Raw genomic sequence first — 27,412 nt, forward strand, 5'->3', positions numbered from 1 at the left:
GTCCCACGCCTCCGCGTAGTCGGAGTTTCCGTCCCTGACTCCTCCCACACCTCGTGGTCAATGGCGATGCAGCGAGAACGCTGGACTGGCGTCTCTTCGTGAAGCTGTGGTCCGCGGAATTGCCGTTTTTTCTCCGGCCCTTGCATGAGGAAATCGCTGGGTAAAACGATGTCTCAAGCTGGAGAGTAAAGGTGACAGAGCAGCAAAAAGTATCCGGTGTTCAGGGTCCGGTGAGCGGCGAGATGCGGCGAGACGCTGTTTGTGGCCGATGCTACAAAGTTGCAATGTGCTCTCTCTGCCACTGAGGCTGCGGGTGAACACGCAAGCGGCCGCAGTTTGGGGGCTTGCTTTCCACGCCGGATTTGGTATTTGGAGCCTGCTGAGACTTTATTTGTGTGGCAGATGTTAAGTAACGACTGGGCTACAGCTACAGCTATAAAGGTACAGGTGGCAATGTGCTGCTGCAGGCAAGATACTAAGTGGCGACTGGATGGAAAATGTGAAACTATCATTTAAGAGTTACGGATTGGGTTCTCAGGGGCCTGTGACATTGCATTGGCATAAGACCTTGTTATCAGGCGCTTGGTGCCTGCCTAGCCTTGATTTATTGGCATAGACTCTCTCTGCCGTCTGGCAGGACCTCACCTGCGGGGTAAAAGACTCTCTTTACCTCCGTTGCTTCAGGTTAATATGCAGCGGTTGCAGGAAATTGAGCATTTTTTCTGTTGGCATCCAACATTTTCGATTAGTGGCATGGGCAAACAGTTGAATGCACGCGCCAAAGCGCGAATCAGACGCCAGCAGATGAAGGATGAGGCAGCTGCCACCAAGAATGTTGACATAAGCGTTGAGAAAGAGGACTCATTAGTCGACATTTCTGGAACCTCGGGGGACGAGGAGGAAGAGTCCACAGAGTCTGTTCTTCCCATCTCTGCTCAATCAATCTTGCCGGAGAACTCACCCCTAGGGCAAGAGGACACTGTACATAAGGTGAATGGGGGCGAGCCGATCAAACCAGGAACCTCTAAAGATGGGGGGCTAGGACAGGCACAGAAAATCCCTAAAAATGTTCCCCTATTCGGGAAAAAAAATGACAATTTGATGCCTGCGTCTCTCCCTTCTCCATCGGGGGGAGGCCCAACTCTAATCCCCTCTACAATGGGAGTTAAAGACATCCCCTCACTGGATGCATTGGGGTTGCAAGAAAGCAATTTTTTGGTAGATGGAGCATCACCTTACGCGGAGCCAATAGTATCTTCTCTCCCTGAAGTGCAAAGTCCGATTCTAGGAATGGAGACTGAGACCACAGGAGAATTCCAGATCTCAGTTAAAGATATGCTCAACATGATATTGGGCGAGGTGAGGGAAATGAAAAACTCGCAAAGGTCTGATCTGGCCCTCATTAATCAAAGGCTGGATAAAATTGAAGAAGTGATTTCTTCCTTTCCGGCACGACTACAGGAAGCTGAGACAAGGATTTCGGACCTGGAGGATCATGTGTCTGAAGTTAAAAAAGAGGTGTCATCCCTCTCCAAGACCTCTAAGTCTCTAGAAATAAAGTTAGATGAAATGGAAAATTATAATGGGAGGTCGAACCTCAGAATCGTGGGAGTCCCCGAGAAAATCGAAGGTTCTGATATGACATAGTGGCTTACCTCCTTCTTCCTCCATGAGGTCATTCCAGAATTTAAAGGGGACTTGACGATCACACGAGCACATCGTGTCCCTGCTCAACCATTTCCAAACTCCTCTCTACCCCGGACTATTCTTGTTAATTTTGCATATATCCGAATGAAAGAAACTATCTTGTCTAGGGCCTTCAAGCAGAGGCAATTTTCGGCTAACCCCTCTACTAAATGTCGGATCTTCTTGGATATGTCTGCTGCGGCGGCTAGAAGGAGGAAGGAATTCGTAAAAATTTTACAATTGTTTAAGGACAGGGGAGCGCAAGCTATGATTGCTCAGCAATCAAAACTGAAAGTTCTGGTTAAGGGCAAATTTCATTTATTTACGGACATTGACGAAGCACAGGGGCTGATAAGCATGGTCTCTAAGGACCAATGAACTTAGGCTGTAAGACTGCCCTTTGAACTCTGGTATAGAAGTTTCTTCGTGAATTTTGTTTTTTTGGTGGCTTTTCGAATTATGGAAGTCTGCCGGTTGGCAGAGGAGACTACTTATCTCGCTGAATACTTTCAATTTTCTTTTTTGTTGTGCGAGGGGGGAGGCGGATGGGACTGGACTCCGAGGAAGGTTAAGGGGTGCTAATTCAAGGCACTTTATGGGTGGGGGTGGGACTGAATGGCTGGCGTGGGGGAAGGGCCATAAAGGATGGGGGGACTAGAGGGGGTGGGGGGGAGGGGGAGGGTGGCAGGGGGGTAAGAAATAAAAAAAAAAATCTTGGATGATTCTATATATTTACTTGCACACAGCCGGAAGTTCAAGAATGTCGTTAATTCTGAAGTGTGGTATTCCTGGCAATGTGGGGTTTAAAAATGGTCTATTTTCAGATTTGGAGATCAGCTATGTGGTAATTTTCCTTTGCTTTGATTCTTTAGTATGGGGGTGAAAATTATTTCCTTTAACGTAAATGGTCTAAATAATAGGAAAAAAATGAGAGCAATAGAACTATGGGCTAAAACGCAACAGCTGGATGTGATTCTGTTACAGGAAACCCACATACCCAGGTCGAAAAATGAGGAATTTTCTATGTTTAAAAGTTGGGCATCTTGTAGAGTATTATCTGCATGTTCAGAGTCACAGAAGGGAGTCGCGCTATTTTTGAGTAAAAAACTAGAAGCCCAGGTGGGTCAGGTGGATCATGATGGGATGGGCCGATGGTGCTGGGCCACCTGTGTTATTCCTAACAGAAATAACCCTGTGACGTTTGTTAGTTTTTACGCTCCAACGGAGGATAGACCAGCGATATATGAGGAGCTTTTTCATTCCTTGTTAATGGTCAAGGGGGAAATTATTATAGGCGGGGATTTTAATATTATGATGAATAAAGTGCTGGATTCATCCAGCAAGTCGATGGTTCAATATAAGCCCAAATCCCTTAGATCGATTAGGAATAATATGGCGATTTTTAATTTATGGGACCCTTGGCGCAATCAAAACCCAGATAAAAGGGAATATACCTGTTGGTCCAGCAGGTACAAATCCTCCTCCCGAACTTGATTTCTTTTTAATCTCACGTCAAATCATTTTCTCCAAACAGATGATGCTCCATAACGGATTCTCGGATCACGCAATGATTATTATGGAAGTAGGATCGGTAGATAGGGTAAGAATCCCGAAGCGCTGGGTCTTTAATAAGAAATATCTGACTGATGAGACTTGGGTGGAGGCTATTGAAACAGAAATATCAGATTTTCTCGCACGGAATGCGGGAACAGCCCCCCTTAACTATGTTTGGGACTCTCTGAAGGCATATATTCGAGGGCTGGTTATTGGGAGAGAAGCGATCGATTCATTGGCCGCCAAGAACAGGAATAAAGCGCTTCAACAGAAAATACAGGATCTGACTACACGTATGCAACATAACTCAGATAGATTGGTCTATGATCAACTAATTGCGGCCAAAAGAGAGTTCTCTCAGGAGCTCTATACTCAGAGTGAGGAGATTTTTCGTAAGAGCTCTCAAAAAATCTATGAAGAGAGTAATTTTACTGGCAAACTCCTGGCGTGGCAGGCCAGAGAACAAGCCTCGTTGAATTTAATATATTCTTTGAACTCTCCTGATACTCTTAGAGACACTTCGGTTCCAATCGAAATTGGAGATATTATGGTCGCACATTATAAGAAAATCTATGATACTCAAGCGATGATAGACCATCAAAATGTATTGAAGTATTTGGAAAAACAATCTCTTCCTACTCTTTCTCCTATAGATCAAGCGAGTATGGTTATCTCCTTCTTGCGAGAGGAAGTAGAGAAAGTAGTTCAACAGCTTCCACTTGGGAAAGCAGCTGGCCCTGATGGGTTTCCCTCAGAATTTTTTAAAGTTTTCTTTAGTGCCTTTTCAGATTTTTTTATACAACTATTAAACTTCATGTTGATGGGCGGATATGTTCCGGATTCATTTCGGTAAGGAACAGTAGTAAGTTTTCTTAAAAAGGGTAAACCCCCGACAGACCCGAACTCTTATAGACCCATTACGTTACTGAACACAGATTATAAAATTACCACTAAACTATTATCTACTCGTTTTAATTCTTTTTCCGCAGATTTGATTCATGGAGATCAGAATGGTTTTGTTGCCGGAAGGCAATTGTTGACCAATACTCATTTTCTAACGGAGGCTCTTGATTTCTTTGAAGCACGAAAGATTCCAGCATTAATTCTATTATTTGATGCTGAAAAAGCTTTTGATTTGGTGGTATGAGAGACACTTTTTGTTATTTTACAGCACTTCGGCATTCCAGATGCAATAATAGATCTGATACGGAATCTTTATTCAGGGGCCCGGGCCAATATCATTATCAATACAGAATCAGTGGGACTAGTCTCGGTGAAACGTGGCACTAGACAAGGCTGCCCACTGTCTCCGCTATTATTTGCTTTTTTAATAGAACCATTAGCTACTGCAATCAGGAAAGCTCCACTGTTACTTCCCCCTATTAACTCGATGCCTAAAATTTAACTTTACGCAGACGATATAATCCTGCTAATCAGGCCAGAAATGCAATGTCAAGCTCAGGCCCTACAAATATTCGAAGAGTTTGAGGATCTGGGGGGATATCGGATAAATTAAAAAAAAACGAAATTCTAGTGTGCGGGGGTATCAACCCCGTAATACATCCCGAATTAAAGTCATGCATTAATAATAAACCGAAAGGATACTTGGGGGTTTGGTTTTCATCCTCAGTTGCTGATCTTTATAGTTTGAATTTTGTACCAATGCTGCAGAAAATCCGAGTAATGTTTGAAAGATGGAATTCCCTACCATTAACTATTATGGGACGTATTGCTCTAATTAAGATGTCGGTTCTTCCGTTATTCAATTTTCTATTTTCAACTATCTCTTGTGCTTTGCCTGGCTCATTTTTCTCTAAGGCTGAATCTTTGTTTTCTTCTTTTATATGGGCTAAAAAGACGCCACGCATTGCCTTGCACACTTTATTTGAGGATAAGGAACAAGGAGGGCTTGCTCTTCCCAATCTGAAAGACTATTATAATGCTTATTTGGCTCAATTTATGACTAGATTTAAGGACAATACTCAACAACTTTTTATTAATTTTTTCTTTGATTTGATTTGTAAAGAAGCTCAGATTCCCTCACCGCTTCAAGTTTTCAAATCACCAAAAACAGTTAGGTACAAGGTTTTGCACTGGTTCTTTAAAAGACGTACAGCACTCCTAAAGAGGCACTCTCTTTCATTTCTCAATATATTCTCTCCCATTAGCTCAGTTTTCTCATTCTTTGGGGTGGATATTAATTTGGAGTTATTAGAAAAATGGCAGAAAATAGGGTTCAGGAAACTGAATGATTTTTTGAAAAATGACACCTGGATTAGGATGTCAGATTTGACAGCCCGGGTTCAGGGTAATTTATATTACTGGGTTCATATAAGCTGATTCATGGTGTTTTGCTTCAATTAGATCCTACACATCTTTCCTCCCCTGATTCACTATTCAATGAACTTTTTCTGTTAATACAAGAAAGAAAGCCAGGGGAGTGGAAACGCCGTTTAACCATGAACAGGGATCCGAATCTATGTGGCAAAGCAAGTAATAAATGGCTAGACCAGGAATTAATGTGTTGAATTTCTCTGCATTAAGAGGGGCCAATTGGCGCAGAATGCTGTTTTTTAGTAAATGGCTTCTGTATTTCACTCCGGTCAAAATTAATAAGATGTATCCTAAGTGCTCTTCGAATTGTTATAGGTGTTTGCAGCATGACTCTGCTAATTGGTCTCATGTGGTTGCTAAATGTTCTAAAATCGTTCCTTTCTGGGAAGATATATTCACGTTTTTGCAAAACCAGTGCGAAATCTCAATCTCTGTTAATTATAAAATGATTTTGTATGGATTCGATCCTGAAATGATGCTAGAAGGGCAACTAGTTAAATTCACATATATAGCTATGGCTGTGGCGAGGTCATTAATTCTTCAAAATTGGCGATCGCAATATTGCCCCAACGTACATGAATGGCGTTATAAAATGCAAAAAGTTAGAAACAGCGAACAAGTGTATGCTCAAAGATTGGGGTCGATTCGGAAGTTTGAGAAAATCTGGGGTTCGTTTTATTTCGATGTTAATTGAGCCTAAGTGTTTATATGGTTGTTTTTTTGTTTATCTTTCTCCTCTCCGTATTTATCTTTATTGCTCAAATCTACTGTTATGGTGATATGTGTGTTTACTGATTTTTGGTGTTTTGTGTACATTTGGGTCAATTTACGTTTTGCTTTTGTGTGTCCAAGACTTCAATAAAAACAATAAAAAAAAAAAAAAGAGTTTCCCCCCCACATTTGGTCCTGGAATTTCCTTCTCCCCGCTTAGGATCCAAGAGGTCTATTGTGACATGCTACTGGTGTAAAGTTATTTGTGGGTGTATTGAGGCAGCTCCTTTGAAATGTAAGTGGAGCTGGAAATAGTTTCACCCTTCCCATCCTGGCAATATGACCCATTCTGCCAACATTTAGTCCCCTCTTTTCGCACTGTCTGAGAGGACTACACAAGGCCTACTACCACTCTAATTACAGTCATATACCCAGGCTGCCAGCACTAAATAGAGAAATGCTAACTTTCTAAAAGTGCCATTTTCAAAATTCTGACAAAATCTGACTTTACCATTAAAGAGGATTTTAAATTAGAATTATTTAAAGACCAAACATACCCCGTCAGAGGTCTCCTACCTGGATCCTAGATATTCCAATGGGGTGGCGATGCTAGTTCACAAATCCTCTTTGCCCTGGTTTACAGGAGGAGACACTGCTCAGGTGACAATCACAGGGGGAAGGGATTTTGGATGGAGAGAGAGTGTAGAGTCAAAGATGCTGTGGCTCGTCTACTCAACAGAAACACTGCAGCACGCCTTCACACCAGTCTGATGAAATGTACCAGCAGATATGGTACCTATCAACAAACAAATAATAAGGCTGTATTCTAATATTAACTCTATCTCCTAATGTATCACCTCATAAAAGCTTTTCAAATCTCAACCGACCTTTAATTTTGTTTTTGTTCTGTTTTCATTTAGATTGTCCATAGAGGCTCCTTTATCAAAATTTTCAAAACTGTAGTGAGTATGATTACAGCATCAAACCCACAAGCAAATGTGGATGTTAGCATCACCTGAGTCCACAGTATGTCCAAGTTGAATAAAAACGCTGGTTACCTCTGTTCATTTCAAGATGTTACGACTGTGTTCAGCACATAGTAAAATCAAGTCTGTCAATGCATCTCTCTTTTTCTTCTTGTTATTTTTCCCATCCAGGGGCGAGATTAATGCGGGACGTTCTTTACGGTGAGGTCGAAGAAGGAGGATCAAGGAAGCTGGCAAGACAGAGGCCTGGAAGCCCTAAAACGGGTAAGTGGCAGGCGAAGAGTCTAAGCGAAGGGGAGTAGTGTGGAGGGTTTTTAAATAGGACTGCTTTTGAACTTTCATAAAGGTCACATTCCAATTGTTTGTCACAAAGGAACAGGTGGAGATAATTAACTTAATGAGGCTGCCATCTATAAGGTGCTTTAGAATGTTCACAAATGTATTGTACAAATTACTTATAGCAAGGAACAGGTGCAGGAGATAAATTTGATGAGGGCTGTCTTCAGGAAGGTTTATTTTGAGGTTGTCTATGTCAGTTGCTTGATGCTTATTCTGGTGGATTTTCTGGATGGTTATGCAGCGCCAAAAACCTGACCTTGCTTTTGCATGGTAAAATATTAGTTAAAGCTACTAAGCCTTTTCAACAAACCAGGGAACACCCGCTGCAGCTAGCTATTACCAGTAGCATGTAATATAATCAAATTCAGGGTGTAAGACATTTGTTCAGTCATAAGTGTTGGAAGGAATGATATGAGTCATGACGGTATGTTGTGATAGTCAAGAGAGGTGAGCTGCAGCAGGAATCCTGACATGACTTTTCTACATATTTCCAAACAAAAATTATCACTTATTATATGTAAGAAGTATGCCAATGTTATCCTACAGGAGAGGTAAGCCTCACAGTAGTGAAAAACAAATTTGGGAGTTGGTCACTACTAGGACATGTAAAGCTCGAAAGTACATGTCCAACTTGTTCATTACACTGCACTCTGCCCTAAAGGTTATGCCATGGGGTGATTTATGTGTGTTACAAATTGAGTTTTAGGCCTAGCCAAAGGTTTATTTTGCCTGTAAGATTTGACGGTAAATCTGCACACAGGCTGCAACATGTTTTAAAATGCTACTTAAGGGGATGGCACAATGAGTGCTTCGGGCCCACTAGTAGGATTTAATTTACAGGTACTGGGTAAATGTAGCACCACTTTGCAAGGAACTTATAAGTAAATTAAATGTGTCAATCAGCGGTGTGCAAATTTTACCATGGTTAACAGGAAGAGTAAAATCAATTTACCACAGGCTAGCAGTAGTGCAAAACAGAGTTCTACAGCGAAAAAAATTGAATCAGTAAAATTCAAACAATCAAGGGTGACCCTGCAGGAACGGCAAACTTCCAACAGAAGTTCCATGGTACCAACAAGTTAGTGTTCATGTTGAAGCAACAGGAGAGAGCATCATCGTTCAAAAGGTTGGGGAGCAGGTTCGGGTGCAGTAGGGAAGTGCACAAAATCAGGCCTTACAGGAGTCATTAGTACTGAGAAAGAAGATGCAATATCAGAGTTTACAACAGATGCAAGACACCATACAATGTCAAAGAAATACGCATTCGGTTGATGCTGCTTTTCTAACATTTACTAGTTGCACTTTTTCTAAGTTACTACTTTTCCAAACAGTTGGTTTACTGAATTCGTTTCCCCCCCTGAAAATAAATGTTTTTCTTATACCTTGTTTTATATTTTTTTAATTTTCAATGTCAGCAGTGAAGGGGCGCCGCTGCCCTTTGAAATAAAGAACGGCTACATATGCATTTTTTAACTCGAACCCAATTACGTTAATGCCATTATGTTCTACCACTATCCGTGTTGAAATCTCACACTACATTTAAAACGATACTTTTCACTTCCACATTCGCTGCCACATTTCAGACCTTGGGGCCCAAGGTGTATTAGCACATAATTGTATTAACATAGGTGCTAAATATTCCTTTACTCATTTTTGCTGAAACACCTGAACATCTGCAGCATCAGCAAGGAGTTGAGAATATTAATTTAGCACATGAAGCATCACATGGCGGCAAGTTACTATTGTCATAGTGCTTTTATGACCTTGAATAGTTTTGTAAACCAGAGTGATATGTTTTGCAAGAGGCGAAAATATTTCAAAAAAGATCTTTAAGGGTAAACCCGCAACAGGAGCCACAGTCAGCAATATGACCACCTGACCACATTTATTCTCTCACTCCAAATGGAGCCAATATTGTATGCAATGTTATGATGTTGATATAGGGCACAACATTCACCATTTTCAACTGAAAATTTTGGCGCATGTTTAAGTGTCTAGGGTCGAATCCTTATGGCTCAGCGCAGCGCTTGGTTTCGCTCTTGAGGTGCCTAAAGTTCAAATATATAACTCGCTATTTATCTGAGTTCACGCAAGGACTTTAGACAGAACAAGTCGGAAACAGAGGGAGGCAATCTCTTCTCATTGTTTCCGAAATTCCGAATTTCTGGCCAAGTTCATGCATTAACTGAACGAAATTCCCAGTAAACTTCTGAAATGTAGGACATCTCGAATGCAAAAAACAGGCATTCGGCTCTACGCAGAGCAGGCCTGGACTTCCCATTTTTGTCCACCGGGTATTTCCCTGGTAGGCTGGAGCTCTTTTGGCCTGGCTTATAGGGTAGGGGTCTGCTGCTGGAGCCTCTGTCACTTTCTCCAGCTTCTCCTGGTAACTTCAGAAGAGGGGGGCTTCAAGAGATAGCGGAAAGAGAAAATGGAGAGAGAGAGAGAGAGAGGAGAGGGTGAGGAGGATGGAAGTAGGGCTGGTTTGAACATTTTGTGCCTGGACATTTTACCCTTTTACATTTGGTTCCTAGGCAGCCCTGTACAGAGCCATCATTATACTGTCCTTATTTAAAGCCAGTAACTATTAGCTGGGCCTAAGTAGCACAGAGGAATGCTGTTTTAGACGTCTTTATTGGAGACGCTCAATCTAAGCTCCACCACTACACTTCACAGAAGTACAGTATTTACGTGTATTAGCATAATATATTTGGAGTGTCGTAATCCTATTTATGTAGAATAAAGCATTGAACCTACTACTGGAGTGTATTCACATAAAAAGAAATCATTCATATGTGTGTGTTCTAATACCTTCATTTCAATGTTACAATTTGTACTTCTGCTGCAGAATTTCATCTCTGTATTTTAAGTTATATCGCATTTTCCTAAAGTATACTTTCCATGTAATAATGTATTCGTTAACGTTTTACATTTATTGGAACTATCGCCCACATGCATCATTGCGAATTGCATTCGCAAACGGTGTGAATCGTAATTTTCGGCCGTTTGCGAATGCAATTGTCAAAATTGGGATGCATCATGTTTTTCGCAATTTTAGAAATCGCAATCATGTTCCGATTTCTAAAATTGCGATTGCATTTAAGAAATCGCAATTTGAGATTTCTTAAATGCAATGCATGAACATTTTAAATTTGCGAATTCGCAAATAGGGAGAGGTAAATTACCATGAAGTTGACCTTCATGATAATTTGCGAAATCTTTCAAAAATGCACAAAAGTGCATTTTTGAAAGTTTCATTTTACACACACACACACATGCCCTTGGGGCATGTGTGTGTGAAAAATGCACTTAAAGTTATATTTCCAAAGGACCCCCCCTGCACCCTTGAAATTGCATTTTTAATTTGCGATTCGCAAATTGCTATTCGCAAATTGAAAATGACTTCCCATTCATTCCTATGGGCCTCTAGGCCCATAGGAATCAATGGGAAGGGATTCCTTAATTGCAATTCGCAAATTGTGAATCGCAATTAAGGAATTTTAAGAAATCGCAAAAATAATTGTGATTTCTTGATGCATAGCCGTTTGCAATTTCTTAATTGCGATTCCTTAATTTTCGCAATTAAGAAATCGCAAACGGGAACAATGATGCATGTGGGCGTATGTGTGCACACATAGGCATGTACTGAAAGTGCATATTGACTACATTCTATGTTTTTCAGTTAGCAAAGAGCAATGAGCAGCTAGGTGCGAGGAGCGGTGAATGGTGAGCGGCTGACGCTGACGGCTAAGCGGCTAAACGGCTGTAATCAGGAAACCCTGCCGAGCTGAGCCAAGCCGAAAGCCTGCAGAGGCTGCCACTGAAGCCGCCGAAGCTGCCGAAGCCGCCTACCTACCGCTGCAGTCGCAGCCACAAGCCTACCGCACATCAACCGCAAACTGGTGAGCCAGGGACCGGGCTTCCTTTGCCAGCAGCAGCGGTAAGCCCCTTGGATTTTCTGTGGACTTTCTGTGCCGCCGCAGCTGTCAACGCAGGCAAGAGCACATTTCCTCATCGCAAGGAGCGAGGAGCGGTGGGGGGAGAAAGGGTTGTGAGTGGCTGGGAGCTGGCCATTTGAGGAAAGTTGTAAGCCCGGGTATTAGCCCGGCTCCCTCTACCTGGCTGCCTCTCGACCCTCCCCAGACCCCCTCCAGTGGCAGCACTCAACCCACCCGACCTTCTGTACCACCGTTCTGGCGCTTAACCCAGCAGGAGCTACACACAGGTTTTTCCCCACGCTGAACGGGCTCCAGTCCCTGACCTTAGTACCTTACTACTAGGGAGGTTAAGGTGGCGACAGCGACTAGTGACTAGTGGTGACATGAGAAATCCACAACTGCACAGAGGCAACTAGCTCAGATTGGAGCAAACAGAGACGGAACAAACGTGTGAGCAGAAACGGCAGTGACAGGGTAGCGAAGCGGAGCAGAGCAGAAGGAGTACTGTGGCCCAAAAAAACACAACTGCCATCTCAACCGCCACCGCTACCGCAACCGCCAAAGAAATCAAACGCAGAGGCCGAGAGTGAACGCGACTGAACGCGAGTCAACGCGAACGTGAGCAGCAGCAGGCAGGCAAGTGGAAAAGACGCTTTGGGGCAGCAGCGCCACCTGTTTACTTGCCTCGCCTGGCTGCCTGTGCCTGTGGCGGTGCTGTGGGGGCACCGAGGCTGGAGTAAGTCTGTTTCTTCCTCCCCTCGGCACCTCAGTACTCTGAGCAGAGTGAAGCAGCGATTGAGCCCATGGGTTGCGCCGTCCTTGTTTCTGGGCATACCCTCGCCTCTCTCCCCCAGTGCCTCATCCTTGTGATTAGGGGTAAATTGACCCCTATGCACCTAGGTTCCAGGAGACACTTGAGGATAACTGAGGATAATTGGTGCAATTGGGCTAAAGTGTGAGAGCACAGAGTGGGCTCGGTGCAGGATGTTTTGGTGCTAGTTTCAATAAATAACTAACAGGAGACACCCCATAGACGGCATCGGACACAGACATATCACACACCATACCACGCCATACTGCTATCAACATAGACAAGGCCAATATTCCTCATTATAATTAGGTCAGACAGGACAAGAAAAAATCCACCACAATTCATGAAACGGAAAAGCAAGGCTAAATTGGATATCAAAGGGATAGTCTCCCCCCAGGGCAGCATTACCAAACTTCCATGAAATCATGGAAATGTGCTAATACCACCTATTTATTCAATATTGGGCACAATTAATGCAACAGGCAAATTTACATTTTTAAAAGATCCAGTTGCAGCCCTCTACTCAATGCCGGAAAAGGTTAACGGACTCCTAAAACCATTGATGACGCGCAAATTAAACTCCCCTCAGATGGATGACAAAATAGACAATATGTCGCCCATAACAACGGCACATCCCACGAATGGTACACCATATACTACTGAAAAACAAGCGCCAAATATGAGCAAGCCAACAGAACACAAGGGCGAAAGGTCGTTTGGTTTGGGCAATAACAAGCAAACAATTAAAATACAAGAACAAGTACACACAAAACCGGGAGATAATGGTCATGAGGCAGAACGAGCAAATTGTAAGAGTCCAGACAGTATCTTGGACAGCATTCCGGACTACATCTTGGAGAATACTAACATAAACACAAGTCAAGCTAGAATAATATTAACATCTACATTAACATCAATTTGTGAGACTAATATGGATCAACCAGGGGTAGCAAATCATCATTCTCCTGACAACCAGGATTAAATACCTGAGATAGGTGCAAGAGCCTAAAGTAACATGAACCTCACTTGCAACTAAAAGCCAAAATATCACTCAACACCGAGACAACAGACAAAGCAACTCAATAAAAATGAAGAATTCTGTAACACAGATGATTTCTGCGACTCATGGATGGAGTCTCAATCAATATTGAACAATAAAGAGATTTTACAAGCAATAAGTACAACGTCCAAACCCATCAAACAAACAATGAACAAACCAACATCAATGCATCAACTAGGAATACAAAAAATAACAGAAGATTTATTATGCACTTCAGCACAGGTAACATCAAGTGGAAGAAACTTAGTAAGCAGCTATGTTAAACAAATAAATGATAACATATTTAGTAATGAAGTACTAAACTTGAAAGAAGATACAAAATTTCAGCAAACCAAATCAACTAATAACAATACAGCACCAGCAAACGATGCATTGGATAAAAACCTAACAGAGGGCTATCAAATAAAAAAACTTGACGTTGGCACTAAATGGTAAACAGCAAACAATAATTGAGATATCAAGTTCTTCTGAACAGACAGAGCAAGAACTCATTGACCATCCATTAAAACACGCAATAAAAAGGAACCAAACCCGGAACAGAGGGCCCATACGGACATGGACAATACTGTGGAAAATAAAAAAAGTACATATAATCCGCAAAACTATAAGATCGAGTGGGGCCATCTTGCAGATAATAACGTCACTCAACATCCAACAGAGGGAAAACAGGATTCCGAATACAATCTGGAATCACTTACAAACTTACATGCTGCTCTAGTTAAAACATTAAAAACATCAATTAAAACTCTGAATATGCAGTCAGATAAACTTATTATCAAAATTAACCTTAATGAATATAATTGCCGAATATATCTCAGGCATAAATAATAAACTCAACACAATGACGAACGTATTAGTAAATATGCAGGACGGAAATGAAATGCGGGCACAAGCCTTCAACTGCCCTCGTTGTCCCATTTTGGAACCAACCTTACTAACAAGCATCTTATACGAATGCTAACGTGCGAACTGTTCACGCGAAAACAATGTTCCAAACGGCAAAAATTGTACAATGGGAGGAAAAAACACCCTTAACATTGCCTCAAATAATAACATAAACAAAGCAAAAAATGACAAAGAGAAAAAGAAAACTGAAAAAAAGCCAAAATCAGGAGGTCCAAAAGACGATGTAAATACAGCCGACTACCCTGCATTAGAACCGATCAAAAGTAAACATGTTCCTTGTACTGAAACAAACCAACAAACGTACAAGCAGACAAATACAACAAAGAATCTTCCACCTGCCTTAACAAAACAACAACAAAAACGAGCAAGGAAGGCTAGAAATCGCTTGCACACCAGTAAAACATTAAATAAATATGCACTGGACAACTATCCAATCTTTAATCTCCACAGTAAACGGAGATCACCACTGACATCAGGGAAACATCAAAAACAAAATGAGGATGAGGAAGAAAATCTATTAGACCAGTCAGTATCAATAGAAACATCATACCGATCGAACAAAGTTCAGCCGGTAGTAAATAGTCTAGTGGTATTAAATTGGAACCTTGAGTGTAGTGACCTTGATTCAACTACTATACATAACTAAAGGGGAGAAGTATAAATCAGAGCCTTGAGAGTAGTGATCTTGAATCAACAACAGCATATAAACCCAAGGGGAACACAATGGGACAATTAAAAGGGTACTGGAAATAAAATAAAAACAAACCGCAAAGTCATTAATTAAAGCTCCAACCGAGACAGACCTTGATTGCACAAGTAAATGGCGTTCTTCCAGACAGAAAATTAAAAAAAGATCCAAAAGGCGGGGTGTGCAGACAAGGATCCCCAAGGGAAATGACAAACAAATTTAATGATGCTAGAGGAGCAAAAAGCCTCTACCAGAAACTGCCCATCCATTCACAAGTAAATGAATTCCCTTACAGGAACTCCAGCCCCAACTTACAAGTTTAAAACAGCGAAATCAAGCAAGATAGGCAAGTCATTGTGAAGGTTGATCAGAGTATGGGAAATATTAAGGAAGATATGCTATTGATTAACATAAACCCAAAGCGTGACAATGCAAATAGGAATAGAACAAGTGAAATGGAAAGAAATTCAAGGATCTGTCAATCGATGACACCTTATCAGCAAGGCCAAAACAGCGTTAAGAGAAGCAACAAGAGAGGCAACAGCAAAGCTAACTCGAAGTTAGATCAGTCTCTAGATTATGGCAAGAAACATCAGCGACTGATTAACATAAAAAGGCAGTATAATGACCCAAAACTGCAGGGACATCGAAGAGCCAGGAAAAAAAGCACATAAATGAGCAGACGTTACCTTCTTACATGCACAAAAAAGAGAATAAATCAAACCTAACAAATAGGATCTTATTCACGCCACATTACTATTCACAGGGTCCTCAAGATTATCTGAACAGAGGAAATATGAAACACTTTATATATACACCAAGCAGCAGGGTTTTAGAAGACTGCACTAACAAGATTAGTCACAGTTTTTATACAGTATATTGCCCACCTCATGTGGCCTGCTGCTAATAAACCACAAATAAAATATCACAAGTTCATTTAGATGAGAGGCAACATATATACAACAGAACAAGGTAGTAGTCTCCAATGGCACAAATCAATCATATGTCTTGTTTTCCGTCTTTTAATTTCAGTTGTGCAATATATGCAGATGAAGCAAACAGCCAACGCGTTTCACCCAGACATGGGCTTCTTCAGGGCAGGAAAAATTTACTTTATAGTAAGCAAATGATCCATCAAATAAGTCGAGAATGGCAGCAAAAAATAATCTTATCTCTGAACAAAGAGAATCTGTACTCTCGAGTAGGAGAGGAGAATTTCTCACTGGATATCCCAGAATTCCATCGTGGGCGCAGTGTGTATACGGAGCCGTGTCCGCAGGCCGTCTTTCAGGCAGCGAAGTTACTTCTAAACATGATTTACAAAACAGTGGTCCTTGACTATCAATCAGGAAACAAGCTTTACATGAAAAGTCTTTTTAAATTCCGAAAATGCAAATTAAATCAGCATACTTAGATTCAAGCTAAAAGGGAGATATACATCTTAACTGGGTTCACTCCACATTAACTGTAGAATAGGAGACAACCCTGGCAAGTTGACAATTTCAAAACATTGTAACCACACTCAAAACATGTACTTGAAAAATTACACATTTATTTACAATTTATATGAAGCAATAATGATAAGACAAAACGGCGCAAGGACTATTTAAGTACAGTCAGTGAGAAGGTAAAGGGTGCTCAAGTGATTAGAAAAGGAAAAGAAAAGTTATAGTATTTACAATATAATAAAGCGGATGACCTTCCGCTATTGGTTTGTGCCTGTCCGCACACTTGATTGGAGGGAATGGGGAAGGGGTGGAAAAAGAACTATTGGGTACAGGCACAGTAATTATACAAGCGTCGACGTTTCGACCCTGGTGCTCGTGGGTTGTTAGGACCTCGGCGGCGGGTCTTCCTCAGGACGGGGTAGCGGGGGGGGGGAGGGAAGGGAACTGGCTTGGCCGTGGTCCAATCAATGGTCTGGATCGGACACCAATCAGGACAATCGGGTGTGAAATCAATTCAGGCTGTCAGGTTGTGAATCACCTCCTATCTTGGGGAGTAATACACCGGGTGGGTCAGTCTGTTCCTAGTTAAAATACCAAAAGATGTTTCTCAATAGGACAGTTCTACCGGTGCCCCCGCGGGCAATCCGGTGGCTGGGGGATTAAATCGCCTCAGTGTATCACGATCGATGTTGGTACTTCTAAACATGACCTGCGTCGCCGAGCATGCATGGGTACAGCACTTAATCTCCACATTTTCGATAAACAATTTGGATCAGCTGCCCTACGTTGCTACTTTGACACATGAAAAGCAAAAAGAAGATACACCTCAATCAACTCTCGCCCATTCTAAAGTAGAAATCCTACAAATCATAAGAAAAAGTCATCTTGAAAGTGTGCCAGGACCGAATGGTGTGCCACAGGCAATCTACAAACAAGACCCCCAACTACTGGGCAAGCAAGATTTGTAGTCTGTTCCAGATGATCGGCGCCACCAGTCGTATCCCAGAAAGCTGGAGAGGTGCGATTATTGATCCGATATATGAAGGCGGGGAGCGCACAGATCCAGCAAACTATCACCTGATCGCGTTGATAGATATGGAGGCCAAATATTATGCATCTCTGATCTTAACCGATTTGATAAAATGGTCCGATGAGAATAAAAAAATCCCTATAAATCAGTCTGGCTTTCGAATTGGCACGAGCACATTTGCAAATGTACTAGCAATGGGGCTAATTACCGATAAAATGACAGCGACAGGCACTCCATCTATGCTTCATGGACTTTAAGGCGGCCTTTGACCATGTTAGCCGATACACATTATGGGCCAAACTGAAGCACCAGGGTCTACCAGACACAATTTTAAATCCAATCATGGATCTCTATACCAACACCTGGATGCAGGTTAAGATCGCCGATGGCCAGAGGCTTATAAGGAAGATCCCCACCAATGAAGGGCTAAAACAAAGCTATGCTTTGGCCCTGTACTTGTTTAATTTTATCATGGCCGATCTAACAACAAGGCTAGAGGCGGTCAATTCACACCCGCCACGGCTGGGTACACAGTCTCTAACACATCTGCCCTATGCAGATGACGTTGTACTTCTAAGCCAGACGAGAATCGGACTGTAACGATCAATCCATGAGTTAGCTGATTTCGCTAAAGCAAACCTGATGGAAATAAATATTAAAAAAACAAAGGTCATGATTATATTACACTCTCGGCCCAAACAGCCAAAAAACGACAACACTAAGTTGGAAGTAGTTGGTAGCTAAAAATACTTGGGGATATACTTGAAATGAAGGTTTTCATTTGTCACGCATTACGAAACAATCCAAAAAAAGGGAACTGCTTTACTGTTTGCATTCTGCAGCATATCAAAACAGTTAAAAGGCCCATCGTTCACTCCACTTTTGGCAGTTATCAAAGCAAAACTACTTCCAACTATTGCCTATGGAAGCGTGGTCTATCATGGAAACAGTCCACCGATTCTAGACAAAATACAAACACGAGTGTACAAAAGAGCATTTCATTTGCCATGTGATGCCTCACCAGCCCAGGTACGCTAGAGTTCGGACTACAGCATTAACCACTCCATAAAAGCCACGAGACAATTACATGTTGGTACAAAATATGGCTTAATCGTGACCTAGAAATCAACTTGGCACTATGCAAAATGATCCAAAATCACATTACGCAAAGTACCTAAATGCTTCTTTGAAAATAACCAAAATAGCAGATCTCTGGCAACAGAAACTACCCTGGACATCATTCCAGTTGATTATGAAAAAAGCGGCATAATCGCATTCACTAATCGAAGACAAAGCAATTTTAAGTCAACGTGAGCACGCATGGATGGTCTTAGAATCCAATACGAGGTCTGAGCCAGCGGCATACCTGGGCCTCACCTTTCCGCCTCATCTAAAAACCAAGTACTTGGAGTTGCGTATGGGGAAATAGCCTTCCAATGCTGATCAACTGATTGTAACCAATGGGGAGCATCAGTACAGGAGTTTATACATCTAATATGCATTTGCCCGGTGTTAGGGTGCTGCCACCGGGATTTGCTTAGGAGGAAGTTTAATGAAAGAGGTATCCGCACCTGCAGATCGGCAATACTAAAAATCCTGGACTCAAAGGACCCACAATTAATTTGTCAATTAATTACATTTTTAACCGATTTTGAGAATTTAATGAAAGAATATTATAGTTTTTTTTTTTTTAAAAAGCATATATTTTGTAAATTGAAATTACATTTTAAATGTGGTATTAATTGTTTATATCTATTCTATTATAGCAAGTGAAGGAAATATATTTTATGCTTTGGAATATTGTAATGGTTTTAACCCCTTCGCCGCAAGGCTAATTCCCCAGCGGCGCTGGGGGGAGGGGGTGCGCGCGCAGTGTCCCGGTGCTTGTGACGAGCTAAGCTCGTCACGCTGCACTGTGGCGCTGTGCTCATGACGAGCTGAGCTCGTCATGACCACGCCCGTTTCTCAGAAAGCTCAGCACAGCGGGGGAATTATCCCCGTGTGTGAGCGCCGCGCATGTCATGACGAGCTCAGCTCGTCATCAGCACAGCACAACCGTGCCTCAAGACGACCTGAGCTCGTCTGAGCACGGGAGGGGTTAATTAACTACACAATAAAGAATTTTCTTCTTCTTCTCACATTGACTGCTTTATCAGGTTAGCCTACCTAAAGGTATTAAAGTGTTTCGTTTTCAGTGATTAACCTTCAATGTGAAACTTCTTTTGGATTGCAATGTTCTTTCTTCTGCAGGTGCATTCACATGATCTCATAGCCAGTGAAATGTATACTGTCTATTAGAGATGGAGAGGCTTGGGAGGAAAACTTTTTGCAAGGACATGAAGTTGTAATGAACTATATGGGAGGACACTTATTCATGTCCTATCTGGAGATGGGAGACATACAAGGAAGACCTGATGTTTGAACTGTGAAAGGAGGAGGAACGAGTGAGGATGCCAATTCCTGAAGTTTTGTAGGTGGAAAGATACTTGAGTTGATCATGTGGAACTCTCAAATGTTCTGTGGGTTTGAGTGGTGTTCACACTTAAGTCATTAGACCAGATTCTCTAGACACACTGAGGGGCACAGACCTCTCTGCAATGTTTTTACTCTGTGGCTCCATGCTATGCAATTAAGAGAAATACTGCTTCCCACTCCGGCCCAAGTACTGCCCCTCCTGGGTCAGCACGGGCTGAGATCCGAGCCGAAGCAACAGGCTCATGCAGCTGACAGAAGCGAGAGGCCGAGAGAGTGTCCCTCCGGGCCCGCACCTCACCCCAGGTGGTTATCCACGTTACCTGGGGCGTGATCCCACTCTCCTCTCCGACTCCAGTGACTTGGTCCTTGATCCAGAACTCTGTCACGTGGTGCAGCGAGCTCGAGCTGGCGGCTCAGGTCTTCCGGGGCTGCTGGTCCGGGCCACTGCTGGGTTACTCCGAGAGCCCAATGACTTGGCCCTCCCTTCGGCGGTCTCAGTTAAAACTGAGATCCACCCTCAGCACTGCAGAGACTTTACTTCAAATTTGGTGCACACCCTACCCAGGCATTCCTCAGTAGCACCTTCAGTTTGTACCTCAACATGCACACTGCACGTCCGAGACTCGCCTCTTCTCTGGTGCTCATGACAACCCAGCACTCTTCACCAACGCCTCGCTTGCACCTCGACATGCACCCTGCACGTCCGAGTCTCTCTTCTTCTTTTGATGCACACATTATACAGGCGCTTCTCACCAACACCCTGGCCGCACCATGACATGCACTCTGCGCGTCCGAGTCTCACCTCTTTTCTCGGTGCCCACGATGACCAGGCGCTCTTCACCAACATCCTGGCTGCACCACGACACGCACCCAGCGCGTCCCAGTCTCAGCTTACTCCTGCATGCCCACCATCACAATGCACAACTTTTGAGGTTCTCAAGCTACAGAAGCAAGTGCATACCGCATTGCTTGGGACTTCTCCTGATACTTTTATGATCCTGTATTTCCAAACAGGGAGCCAGCTCACCTTGGGCCCTTCGGGTTACAAGACACAGCACAAAGCACAGTCTTCTTCAAGCAAGGGAACCCAGTGCCTCCAAGCACAGTCCCAACAGCCTATCCCTTAGTTAGAACAGCAAACTGCAGACCAGCCCCTGATCATGAAGCAAGGATTGGTCTTTCCACAGCAGTCTCTTCAGTTGCTCCTTCGTTAGCAGAAGCTCCTCTTGACCACAGAATGGGTCCAAGCCTTTTCAGTCTCAATCCATATCTGCTTCATTCCAACATTCAGGGGTTTCAGCTCTCACAGTTATACCCCTTACTGTCTTTGAAGTTCGTTTGTGCTCAGGGGTCCCTGACCCCTCCCTAAATCAGTTCTGGGTGTCTCCCTCCCAGTGTCACCTCTCTCCCTTTGATACTGGGAGTCTGAATCCTTAATCACTCAGCAGGAGATGGGTCAATTGGTTTATAGCATCAGCCCAGGCCTATTCACCTTCCAGGCATCTCCTCCCCTACTCTCCAGATACAGAGCAGTCTGGTGCCATCTCAACCCCTCCCTGGATCAAGACCTCTCTCAGCTCCTCTCACCGTTCAATCCCAGACAGACAATCCACATTTCAGGAGAAACACATAGAAATGCCTAGAGTACAAAACTCAGCCACTTTCTAAAAGAGTGGTTTCTGAACACACAGTGACAAAACCACCTTGACAGTAAGATGTGTTATAACACTGTGAGTTCATACCTACTAAACTTCACCTCTCCATTATAAACTGAAAGGAAACTAGGCTAATAAACACAACACCCAGCCTCCCCCATTCTGTCCTATGGGCAGGATGGCCTTTCACTAGTGAAAAGGGAATTGGAGTGTTTTTCACTGTCAGGACATAACAGACCTTAATATATGTCCTGCCTTTTACCTACACAGCACCCTGCCCTGGGATTACCTGGGACCAACCACAGGGGTGCCCAATGTGTATGTAAAAAGCGAACGTCAGGCCTGACAAGTGGTTGCACTTGTCAGGACAACATGCCAACTTAGCACTCTGTGGGCAGGCCCTACACTGCAGGCCTGAGTTCCCTTCTCCGTGCGCCTTTTCATTACCAGCCCTGGCACACACAGTGCACATCACTAGGGACTTTACTAGTAAGGAAAACATACCAATCATGGCCAACCAATCAACATTCCATTTTACATAGGGAACACTTGTACTTTGACACTGATCAGCAGAGGCAAAGTACCCCAAGCATTTAAAATTGGCATCTCTATGTCAGGAAAATGGTCTAGGGGGAAAGCGTTTAGTTTAAGGTACTTTAGCCAAAAAGGCCAAGTCCTACACAACCCCCTCCCAGTCAAAAGCCAGGGTAGACCAATCATTACTTTGATGAACTTCCTGGCTTCGGGCGATAGAACCAGGACGCAGGCCCTCTACCACAGGGACACCCTCTAGTTCCTTGCATATCTACACCCAGGGGGACTTTTTGATCACTACTCTCTGAGCCAACAATGCTGTTCCATGGATCCCTCCCTGCTAGGGGGACCCCTCCAGGTGTGCTGGACCCATGCCAACCCTTCCCTGGAGTGGTACCCTGGGGAGACCCATTGGTCAGGATACTACCTCCAATTATCCTGTCCTCTAGGTTAAGAGGGGGCTTATCTTTGTCACTCCTAGGGGACCCAGTCATACTGGCTGGACACTGTCCCCCTGGTGTCCCCACTGGAAACACAATCCTCTCTTAACCTTCCTTTTTTATTCTGGTCCTGCCACTTAGGAATGGCACCCACAGACTTCAGGATGGCAGGAGCTCTGACTCCAAACTCCCCATGCCCTCCTGATGCTAGGTGTTCTTCCCCACACTGCTGGCAACCAGGCACGAGGCCTTTACCCGGAGGCTCTCCTATGGCCTCCCAAGTTTCGTGGGAGGTGATGCTGATCCCTAGGGGTGCTGCTCACTCCCCCTCCCCCTCTTTGGAGACAAGGGGCTAGCCAGCAACCCCCTTCCTACTCTGGGATCTCCTTGTGCAACCTGGCCCTTCTTCCCTCTCTGGGGCCCCTTAAGGCCCCTGGAACCATTACCAGGGGTTTGGTTCTCGTGCAGGCTCCCAGGATTCAAAGAGCCCACACATTAACCCGGGGTGGCGCAATCCTGGAAAATAATTTCTGAGCCTAGGCTCCCCTGGGGCCAGATTGGATAACCCCTCCAAATCATTTACCATGCTAACCACTACCCAATCCTCCAGTGCACTCTTGTACTCATCCACACTTGGCACTGGCTATGCACTGCTACCAATCACACTGGACTCTATTTGTCTACCCTTAATGTCCAGTTCCCTCATGCTTAGCTCATGAGCAAAGAGAATCCTCTTCACTTCCATCGCGAGAACGTTCCTGCTCCCCTCTGCTTGAGTTTTAAGTTTTAACACCTCCAACTCATGCAGCCGGACCCTTTGGTTTTCATCCAACTCCTCTGGTGAAAAACTCCTCTCTGAATGGCTACTACCAGCCCATGTGGCTGGCCCCTCCACTGGCAAATCCTGTGGACCTAATCCATTCCCTGGGTCATCCTCATCCACTCACCATCACCTGTCTCCTCCTCCTCTTTGGCTTTCCACAGGCCCTCAAGTTCAACTGCAGCTCCTCCTTCTTTGCGCTACTCTTCCTGGGACATCCCAAAGCTCTGCAAAATTTCCACACCTTGTTGGTAAACAGTGCCTCAATGTCAAACTCTAATTTTGCAGCCTCAGCCTCACCGGGTATCTGGCTTTCCCCCTGAGACATGATGTTATGTTATTTACTTTTATTTCTATAGTGCTCCACTCACCCTGGGGCATCTTGGCGCTGCCTAGAAATAGTAACCTGAGGTTGGAAAAAACGAACGCGAATCAAAGGCAAAATTTAGAACAGGAAGTCTTTTAGTTGTTTCCTGAAAATACTGTAACTGGTAATTTTGCGCAGGGCCATGGGAAGCTTATTCCAGTATCTTGGAGAAAGATATGAGAATCCTTTGCCTCTTGTACGAGTCAGGCGAATTCGGGGAACCTGTAGAAGGCCTAATGAACTGGATCTAAGGTTTCTGCAGGGTGAGTGTTTTAGAAGTTTCTTTTGCAGATAATGGGGACCTCTACCTTTCAAGGCATTATAGGTAAGACAACGGATTTTAAAATAGGATCTTTTCCTTACTGGTAGCCAGTGCAGTTCTCTAAGCAAAGGGGCAGGGTGATTTAGAATCATTCTAGCTGCAGTGTTCTGTATTACTTGTAATTTAACAAGTGGGGTCTCTCCCACTTCGGCCAACAAAGCATTTCCATAGTCCAAACGACTCATTACCATTGCCTGAACGAAGGTTCTACGATGGGTGGTAGTCATATAGGGAAGGATTCTTTGAAGCAGACATAAACTGTAGTAGCAGAAGCTGGTAGTGGCAGCAATATGGTCTTTCATGGTCAGCGCCTGGTCCAGCTTTAGACCTAGGTTTTTAACAGATTGTTTTGGAACAGGGGCTGTTCCCAATTGTATAGGCCACCAGTCGTCCGACCAGGTATCTGAGGCTTTCCCCATTAGCATGACCTCGGTTTTACCCGGGTTCAGTTGAAGACAGTTATCCGTCATCCATCTGGAGATTGCGAGCATGCCGGTGGTGAAACGTGTTTTCTCTTAGTCTGGATTTGAGCCGTTAGTAAACATAGGTTGCGTATCATCAGCATATGAGATTATCTAAAATCCTAGCTGTTCAACTATTTTTGCCAGAGGAGCCATATATATATTAAATAAAGTCGGGCTTAGGCAAGAGCCCTGAAGTACACCCCTATCAAGACACATTTTTTCTGATGTATAGGGTCCTAACAAGATGGTTTGCGTTCTCTCTGACAAGAAATGTTGTAGCCATTTCAAGGCTGTCCCTTGGATACCACAGGAGAGTAGTCTCTCTGCCAGCTTTGAGTGCGAGATGGTATGGAACACTGCGGAGAGATCTAAAAGTATCAGTGCTACTGAACCTCCTGCATCTATTGTCTGCCTACGGGAGTCAGTCATCACTAAGATGGCAGTCTCAGTACTGATACCCGGTCGGAAACCAGACTGCGATGGACCCAAAATTTGATTGGATTCCAGGTATGAGCTTAGCTGTCTGTTTATAATACTTTCCAGCTGATTGCCAAGAAGCAGTAGTAAGGAAATAGGACAGTAGTTGTTGAGTAATAAAGGGTCAGTTGTTGTTTTTTTTAATATTGGGTGAACAAACGCATCCTTCCATGTCATTGGAATGGTACCAGATTGTATTGAGTAGTGGCACAACTCGTGGCTAGGAGAGCCATTGTCTTTGGCGGGCAAAGATCATGCGGCGAATAGGATTTAGCAGTAGACAGGCCTTTGGAGACCTCCTCAGTCGAGGTCAGTTCAAAACAATTAAAGATTACTACTTGCTATCTTTCCTAAGCCCTCTGGTTTGGTGGAGGTTCGGAGGTAAGAGGGACTGTAGATGGAAAGTTTGCATTAGATATATTTTCTTGGAAAAAGACTGCAAGAGAGTTGCAAAACTCCTGAGATTCCATTGGGGACTGTCTACAGACTTTTGGGGATACAAAGTCCCTTACTATAATGGAAAGGGCTTTAGGGGAACTGCTAGAGTGTTCAATTTGGTTGATGATAAACAAACGTCTTGCTGCTTTTAGATTCAGGTGATATCTAGACAAAGACTGTCTGTAGTGTAATCTGTTTTTAGGATCCTTACTAGCTTGCCAGATTCTTTCCAGTCTCCTACATTTAGATTTTTCAATCTTTAGCTTCACAGTAAACCAGGGGGTTGAAGGCCGTTGTTGAGAAGTACCATATTTTTTTAATGGGATCATGGAGTCTAAAGCTGTTTCTAAGGCAGAATTGAAGGCCTCCAACATCTTAGATACTGCTGTATCGTTCTTTACTGGTTCCATGGAGAAAGCCTTGTTAAAGGCTTCTAAAGAGAGATTACACAATGGCCTGCGCAGCTCTTGTTTTTTGTCCTGCATTTGTGTCTACGCTCCTCAGGCACAGCCGTTGAATGGAAAACGTAATCATAGAATTATCTCTTCATGTGAGGGGGTCAGGAGGGCTACAATTCAACTGGCCAGTGTTAGAAAAAATTAGGCCTAACGAGTGGCCAGCCCGATGAATTGGGCCTTCAACTCTTTGGGTGAGTCCAATTAAATCAAGGGAAGAGAGGAGTTTATTAACATCAGGGTTAGTAAAATTTTCACCATGAACGTTGAAATCCCCCAACAGAAGATATTTATTTTATGCAAGCACATGCAAGGCTATATGTTCCACCAATTGGTCTGTAAAATTGGCTCTAGATCCTGGAGGACAATATATTAGTGTTCCATACCAGCTATCTGTAGTGGATAGAATGATCTTAAAAATTCCCAATTCTGAGCAATCGTTACTTAATGTGGAGATACAATTCACAGAGAGATGAGTTTTAAAAGCTATGGCTATGCCCCCTCCTGTTTTTCCTTCCCTATCCAGATGTAGGAATGTATAACTCTCAGGAATAGCCGAGATTATCAAAGGATGATTTGAGGGATTTAACCATGTTTCTGTAAAGAAACATATTGCCGGCAAATGGGAGGTGATCATATCCCATATTTCAAAAGGGTGTTTAGCTAGCGATCTTACATTACATAATATTCTGTTTAGACCGATAGTATCCAGATCCAAGTCCTTACTTGAATCCAGTGTGCCAACTACTGTCAAATCTCTTTGGAATCTGCAGTGTTTGCAGGCTACTGGGCCCTCCAGCATACTTGGGAACTTCTGAGTGCAACATATGTGGGTTTGGCGCTTGGATTTTTCCAGAGTTCTGATCATGAGTAGAGATTCAGCCGTATGATATGGAGGCTTGGTGGGAAGTATTTACCTCAAATTGGACAGAATCTCTGGCCTCTGGGCTCGGCTGGGCGCAGACGGGCTTGCCTTTGGTGTGCCCATTGCGCACATCCGCTCTCGTGCACGATGATAGGTTCTGATCCCAACCACCACTTCTAACCAACAGTTAAGCTCACTTCTAACCATTTCCAAAAGGTTAGGCAAGTCATATTGCTAGAATCACACACATTGCAAAATAAAACAAATACTGCAATGTGTAACGATATTCTCTTGTACTGTGCAACAGAGAAACAATGCCATGTGTAGCGCCACAGTCATGTACTTTGCAAATGAAGGAATAATGCAATGCGTATCACCACCAGCATGCCATGTACTAGGAAGAAACAAAGCAATGCGTCACGCTACAATCCTGTACGGTGCAATGAAGAAATAATGCACTGTGCCACGTTATAATTAGATACTGTGCACTGAAGAAATAATGCAATGCACCACATTACAATTAGGTAATCTGCAAGGGAAAAATAACGCAGTGCGTAGCACATCAAGCATGTAGTTGGTTAGGCACAAATGAGGTCAGGCGTCGTACGG

The sequence above is a fragment of the Lissotriton helveticus genome, chromosome 5_1 (assembly GCF_964261635.1).
Source record: "Lissotriton helveticus chromosome 5_1, aLisHel1.1, whole genome shotgun sequence".
In the NCBI taxonomy this organism is placed as follows: Eukaryota; Metazoa; Chordata; class Amphibia; order Caudata; family Salamandridae; genus Lissotriton; species Lissotriton helveticus.